This window comes from Macrobrachium nipponense, chromosome 38 (assembly GCF_015104395.2).
Source record: "Macrobrachium nipponense isolate FS-2020 chromosome 38, ASM1510439v2, whole genome shotgun sequence".
Lineage (NCBI taxonomy): Eukaryota > Metazoa > Arthropoda > Malacostraca > Decapoda > Palaemonidae > Macrobrachium > Macrobrachium nipponense.
The window spans coordinates 5,334,377-5,341,183 of NC_061098.1; the positions used below are offsets into that span (position 1 = coordinate 5,334,377).

Consider the following 6,807-nt stretch of genomic DNA (forward strand, 5'->3'; position numbering starts at 1 on the left):
TCTCGGCTTGGCCAACGCGGAACCAGAGAAATTTATTTCTGGTTATAGAAATTAATTTCTCGCTATATATAATGTGGTTCAGATCCCACATTAAGCTGTAGGTCCCATTGCTAGGTAACCAATTGGTTCCTAGCCACATAAAGATATCTAATCCTTTGGGCCAGCCCTAGGAGAGCTGTTCATCAGCTCAGTGGTCTGGTAAAACTAAGATATACTTAACTTTTCCTAACTGCACCCAGGTGTGGGGTGAAAATATAACCACCTATCAAGTCAGATATTAAGCTCTACAAATTCTAACTTCAGACAAGGATATAGGATTGTTACTCTCCCTTCCTTTTTTTCATTAAAACAGCCAAGGGTGCTGCATTAATCAAAGAGCATTCTGATTTAACAACTTTAAAAGAACAAACAACTGTCAAACCATCACTGGGCTTCACTTTACATTCTTACCTGAACTTATTCTTCATGTGAATCCTGAAGAATGGATACAAACATTTTCACCCTTTCTTTTGTATGAGATTAGTTTGTTTATTTGTTTGGTTGTATGGTGTTTTAACCAGTGGTTATTCAGCAACGGGACTAACAGCTTTACGTGACTTCCGAACCACATCGAGGGTGAACTTCTATCACCAGAAATACACATCTCTCACTCCTCAATGGAATGCTTGAGAATCAAACTCGCGGCCACTGAGGTGGGACGCCAACACCACACCAACCATGCCACTGAAGCACTTGTATTGAATATTTAAAAGATAGATCTTTGGAAAAAATATGTATATGACTTTATCTTTAAAAAGATTAAAAAAATTACTGTACTATCATCTTAAATTAATGTTAAAGCTGCATACTTTCTCTATTAAAAATCAGCAAAAATTTCACAAATATATAAAATATGAAGGGAAAACAGAATACAGTACTCTGAAAGGTTGGAGTATTAAACTATGACTTTGGGGATATCCTGGGAATATAACTTTTAGTGACAGAAGTACTAGTACTTATCCATGTTCATCTTTGAAAGTGAGCTATTGGTGGTACTGTGGAACATTTATCTTAGCATTTTTATTCTTACCATTCTGTAATAATTACATCTAAATACATTTTTGTTCGAAAGTATCTAGATGTTTTCTAAATCCTCCAAATCTTCAAGGAAATGTCTTCAATTTAGTAATGGCTGATTTAGATGGAAATACTAAGTTACGTATCTAATATAAATGTTAAACAACTCTGTCCATCTGACAATATGATATTCCCTTCCATAGATAAATGCCCCTCCACACAATAAACATTGGTCAAAAGAGCCACTAACCACGACTAGGAACAGGACATAAGGAAATGTGTGTCCTCTAGCTGTGTACTGTACTTACCAAATTTCAATGAAAGGAGTTTGCCAAGCATAAATGTATGGATTATTCAAGGATAGGTTGATTTATGATTTATGAAGCTCTCTGTCAGCTTAATATGGGACTCCTCTCTTGATCTCTTAGGTTAGGTAAGACGTACACCTGGAAATATTTTTTATCATATTTCATAGTTCATCAGTTCTTTTTTGGTGATATTTCTGTTAATAAGCATTGACTACATATTTTATCAATTGATAATGTTGTGATGAACATATTAAACAACTTTCTGATTGGTGCATTGCAGTCGTCATTGGTTTTCCCCTAACCAAAAATGCTGGATATAAAGATTTACGCCAGTGGGGAAGGGAAACTACATAAACGTGTGGTTTGCAATAAAAAAAATAATGGTTAGCAATGCAAATAATACGATAATCAATAGACAAAACACAGTTAATATAGGGCTACCTATGGCTACAAGAAAAAAAAAATGTCAGTACCTATAGTATCTAGGCTATTACCCCATCAAACAGTCAGACCTGGGCTACACTTAGACTACACCATAAAAAAAAGGAGTAGCCAATTAATTATAAAACAAGCTCATCCGGCTACCGAGCTTAACTCTAAGACTGAAGCCTAGTAGCCTTACGAAGGAATAGTCTGGTGTAGAATTGTACCTACTACAATGGAGTACAGCAATAGCTAGTACGGCTCTGTTATGATTTAATTCCAACGAAGATGTGTCTGATTAAATCATTGTCAAAATTATAAGACAGAACCACGTCGATGGGCCGACTGTCAAAAAAAAATATAAAGGAATGTGGATATCTGGGTTAGGCTAGGTCATACTGCAACAGACTTGTTGCCCTACAAACTCACGTGTGTTACTACAGTTCTGGCGAGCAATAACTACTTAAGTAACGATACAACGAAAATTCGATACTCACTTTACACAAATATAGTCGCGAGTACTTTATCACAAAGAAATTGACCATAATAACCTTGTGTCAAAAGTGGCGATTGAGTATTAAGGGTGTGGATGACATTGATCGCATATTGGGCTGACTCACCTGATTTTGACATTTGGGAGTAATGCTTCTCAGTCCCGGTTTTCGTATTCCACCACAAGGCCTATGATGTGGCCTCATAATGTTGCTTAGCCGTGAGAGAACGAAACCAGGAAGCTGTTATAAATTGTAATAAAAATATGCATATAGATTCGGTGTCAATGTGATATGCACCACTGAAGTATAGGTTATAGGTGGAGTTTTCGTATTCTTCTACATAGTCTGTGGTGTGGCTTCATATGATGCTTATAACCTTGACAGGATGTAACCAGGATGTTATTGTTCGTTCATTGTAACAGAAACATCAGCACGAGCCCTCATTTGCATTTATTTAACGTCAGCACATTATACAGGCGTTGAAGTCCTAGAACAATTCTAGTATCAATGTAACAATCATGGATTTTGTAGAACTTCAATAACGCCGGTTAATGACTAATAGATATATCAAAATAACACACATTTCAGGCTTGCTATTCTTGGCTGAGGTGGTCTTATACCATCGCTGTTTTCATTCAGTACAAATTACCCAACAGAAAACATTAATCCATACTAGCTCCTCGCTGGGAGGCCACTGCAGATATGACGCAAACTCCAGATATATACGGGAGTTACTGCAATGATGTCGGGATATGGCGTGCAGCATCAACAGTGAATAGCTAGAGATAAATGCAGAAAGCCTAATTGTGTTGACGATAGAAAGGGGATTATAAGATAAAGTGATTATCGAGAGTTACAAATATCGTCGAATTAAAAAGAATATGATGGGTAAATAAAATGACGACTCCGTGACTTTTCCCCCAGGGTCGTCGATTCAAGGTTGATTTTATGAAGACAATTGAACCACCAGCAGCTGAATCGAAAACTGATAATTTCTCGAAGAAAGGAGAATCTTTAGAAGTTTGATACCACAGGTTTTGTGGAATGATCTTTTTAAGCATGGTATTGAACCTTATTTTTTTTTCATTCCCCATCCTCTACGCGAGTCTCATTTCATAGTTTAATTGTTTTATGTCCATTTTTTCTTGCATTCCTCCCTTACACATTATTTTCGTCTGTATTTCTTTGCTGCTGAAGAATTTTGCTTGTAACCAGTTTTCAAGTATTCTTTTAAAAGGATAGTATTGACGTGTATGATCGAGAGGGAATGGCCTCGATATCCATGGAATGAGAATTCGTAATGTACATGAAGGATTAGCTGTTGATGAATACAGTAGGAGCCATCACCTCTCAGGAGAAATAATTATTGTTGAAAAAAGTGTGTATTTAGTTTGTGCTTATTTTTGCATTCCAACGTGTGTTTTATTACCCAATTTTCCAGTTGCTTTGCTTGTTCACGTTTTCCAAGTAAACTGACAAAAAGTGAGTAGAGATTTTCGTTTCAGTTAAAGGAATATTTAAGCAATTCTGTGGCGTATATGCCATTAGGACTTAGCACATTGCTAACTTTAATCAGGACGTTTTCATTGAAATTAATTTATACTCTGTCTATGAAATAAATTATAAAAATGGTGTGCCAGAGTTTTTCAAAGGAAAAAAGACGAGGAACTCTCCTGGGATGCTAGTCACTTCCAGCAGTCTAAATACAATACAATCCTGTGCGAACGACCTACAATTTTGGTTCATATTTAGAATTCAAGACACGCGCTTTGCAAATGGTAAACAAAAAGAAAAAAACTCCTTATCACGAATGGTAGAAAAACAGCCATCATCTTGTTTTCGCATTCTTGCCAATATGAATGAAAACTTACAAAGGCAAAAAGTCTTAGGCGGATTCGAAATAGTAGTGTGATGTTTCTGAACTTCATGGTCATCATTTAATATTGCTGATACTCATCTAATTCGCTAAAATAGGGTGGTCTGCAATGTAAACTTTAAATGAACTTTTGCTCGAGCTGCTTTGAACTTTGATCGAGTGAGCATTTAGAAGAGACCTGTTTTTTTTTAACGTGCACCAATCTTATCCGTAAAATTTAGAATCAAAGAAGAGATTACCGTACTATTATGTAATATATTCAATAATAATATTTGTATACTGACTATTAATGGAAATAACTAAGGTAAAACGTTCGATTTCGAACTGTTTCCGCTGATCTCAGTGCGTGGTTTGGTGTCTCGAAGACGCCGAGTGAAGCATTTAATGCCTGCTAAAGTTGTTCGCTAGCGCGTCAAGGGAAGGTGTTGTTCCATCCGTCAATGACGGGTCTTCGTGTACTGTGTCTTAATAAGTTATTTTTGTTTATTGCTCGTCGTGTATGAGTAACCGAGGACGCAAACTGTGAGGGCGATTTCTGCAATGAATGAAGAAAATACTGAGACTAAAGGTAAATATTTTGTGTGTGTAATAAGCATAATATTAAGCAAAAAGAATGGATGTTTTTGTAGGTGTTGTCTGATCCACCGTTTTGTTTACGATCGGGGTTTGTGTCTTCTATGGTCGATTTGGTCGATGTTATTTACACTCAGGAAACTTCTTTCGCCTCCTTTTTAATGCTAGAATTAAGATATTCCCACGAGGAAGCCATTTAGTTGTAATTTTACCTCTTAGACATAGCCATTACTAGTGAATATGAAGATGCATTGTAAAGTAGCTTAGCCACCGTAGCCAGAGCGCCTACCGGAACCCCCGACCGTCATATTAATCTTGGTGCACTGTAGGAAATCTTGGTAATTTTTTGTTAAAACTCCGTAATCTAAGTCAAGAAATTGAATAAACCATAATAGTCAACCTGCAGTAAATGTATTAAAAGTGATTTTAAACGAAGGGTACAATCAAGTACAAAAGTGATTTTAAAAGTCTTTCTAGGTAGTAGGCAAGCCTAGTTCGTATTTTTGACAAATTTAACATTTATTTGCATCTTGGAAATGTTTGGTACTTTAATTTCCATTCCGAGTTCAGCAAGGATGGGATCCATGTTAAAAATAGGATTTTGCATCCTAACCTACACTGTCTGTCCCATACCTAGGCTAGGGTAAAACACCGCTTGGCCTGCATCAAGCCAACGACAATCATAGCATGCCACCCTCTGAAAAAGTACTTATAACGTGTCCTAACACTGGAGATGGGCATCAGTTGCAACTTGTTGGTGAGAAACGGAGCTAAAGACCTCTACTCTCCTTTTGAAGTAAATATTTTCTCCATAGTTAGAAGTTAAGGCCAAATTTAAAGCATTAAACAGAGGGTAGTGAAAAAGGTGTCCACGGCAGTGGAAATCTCACCAAAACACTTTCGAAATTTTTACTTATGATTGAATAACTTAGAAGATTGACGCCATCTTGATGTTTACGGAGTCGCTTGTGTCAACAAACTTCCCATTTCCTGTGATAAATCCGCACACCACTTGACCCACAGAAGCTGGGGCACTTTCATTATAACAATCGGAATACGGTCCCTTACCAGGACGTTTTTAAGTAAACCACTGTTTTGGTAGAAGACGACGACGAAGCTTGCAGTTAGATAATTTTTAAATAAATAGTAAAACATCAATATTTTACATATTTATGATGATTAATTTGAAAATATTCGTTATTGAAAAAGTAACTCGATTCTAACTAATTTAAGTAATTATTTTTTGGAATTAGAACGTTCTAAAATTTTAAGTCCTGTATGTATTATGACGTCAAGACATCTTGACTTTCGTACCTATTGTAAATAATTGCTATACTACTCAACTTTCTTGCAGAACAGTTTACCAGTTATTCATTCATATTGTTATCAGCTATTCATGTAATTGTTATAATCGTATTGCGCATACATTGGACCCCCCATATTCGCGTTCTCCAGATTCGCGGACTCACACATTCGCGGATTTCTCTCGGGAACATTTCCCTGCATTATTCGCGGAAAATTCGCACATTCGCGGTATTTTTCTATGATAAATATCCACAAATTCCTGGTTTTTTTTATGACTTTCATCATAAAATGCACTTTTTGTGATAAAACTATTAAAAAAACCATGTAGGAACATTTTTAGTCCGTTTTTCTTGAGTTTTAACTAACAAAATAGGCTGTTTTTAGCATTTTTATAGGGGTTCCAAACATTCGCGGGTTCTAACTATTCACGGGGGGGTCTGGTACGCATCCCCCGCGAATACAGGGGGACCACTGTATATATATCTTTATTATTTACTTTTTGGATATATGAAGATGTTTTACTTCCGGATTACCGCCGTAGTGTGATGCAATCGTTTTCGGTCCCTGGGCCTCTGTTTTCGCACCATAAGAAATTATGGGGCCGATGTTGCAATGACCAGAAAGTCGTTAAAAGAGGAAAGTTAGCATTGAGGAGCATATGTTTTGATTGAGAAAAATACAAATTTATTCAATAGCTAGCTTGTAAAAAATACTTGATTACAAAAAACTTGATTGACAACTGAGCAGCATACCTACTATGGGTTTCAGAGAC

At 36.5% G+C, this 6,807-nt stretch overlaps 1 protein-coding gene across 1 annotated transcript in view; it reads right to left on the minus strand.

Annotated features, from left to right (window-relative positions):
• Positions 1-2,418, minus strand: part of LOC135209572 (oxysterol-binding protein-related protein 3-like) — an 88,703-nt gene extending 86,285 nt beyond the window's left edge. Inside the window, exon 1 of the mRNA XM_064242245.1 lies at positions 2,285-2,418. The gene's annotated coding sequence lies outside the window, so the exon portion shown is untranslated. The remainder of the gene's footprint in view (positions 1-2,284) is intronic.
• Positions 2,419-6,807: the final 4,389 nt, after the last annotated feature.